We start from the raw sequence: 606 nt of genomic DNA, 5'->3' as shown, positions 1-606 counted from the left end.
GACATAGTATAGTAAGGCGTTTTTGGCACGAAAAAAACGGTATAGTAAGGCGTTTTTAGCCGAAAAAAACGACATAGAATAGTAAGGCGTTTTTGGCACGAAAAAAAGACATAGTATAGTCAGGCGTTTTTGGCACGAAAAAAACGACATAGTATAGTAAGGCGTTTTTAGCCGAAAAAAACGACATAGTATAGTAAGGCGTTTTTGGCACGAAAAAAACGACAGGATAGGAAGGCGCGTTTTTGGCACGAAAAAAACGACATAGTATAGTAAGGCGTTTTTGGCACGAAAAAAACGACATAGTATAGTAAGGCCTTTTTAGTCGAAAAAAACGACATAGTATAGTAAGGCCTTTTTAGTCGAAAAAAACGACATAGTATAGTAAGGCCTTTTTAGTCGAAAAAAACGACATAGTATAGTAAGGCCTTTTTAGTCGAAAAAAACGACATAGTATAGTAAGGCATTTTTGGCACGAAAAAAACGACATAGTATAGTAAGGCATTTTTGGCACGAAAAAAACGACATAGTATAGTAAGGCATTTTTGGCACGAAAAAAACGACATAGTATAGTAAGGCATTTTTGGCACGAAAAAAACGACATAGTAT

This window comes from Hippocampus comes, unplaced genomic scaffold (assembly GCF_001891065.2).
Source record: "Hippocampus comes isolate QL1 unplaced genomic scaffold, H_comes_QL1_v1.1 scaffold196, whole genome shotgun sequence".
NCBI lineage: Eukaryota > Metazoa > Chordata > Actinopteri > Syngnathiformes > Syngnathidae > Hippocampus > Hippocampus comes.
The sequence above is the reverse complement of the archived record's forward strand: the minus strand, read 5'-3'. Positions refer to the sequence as shown.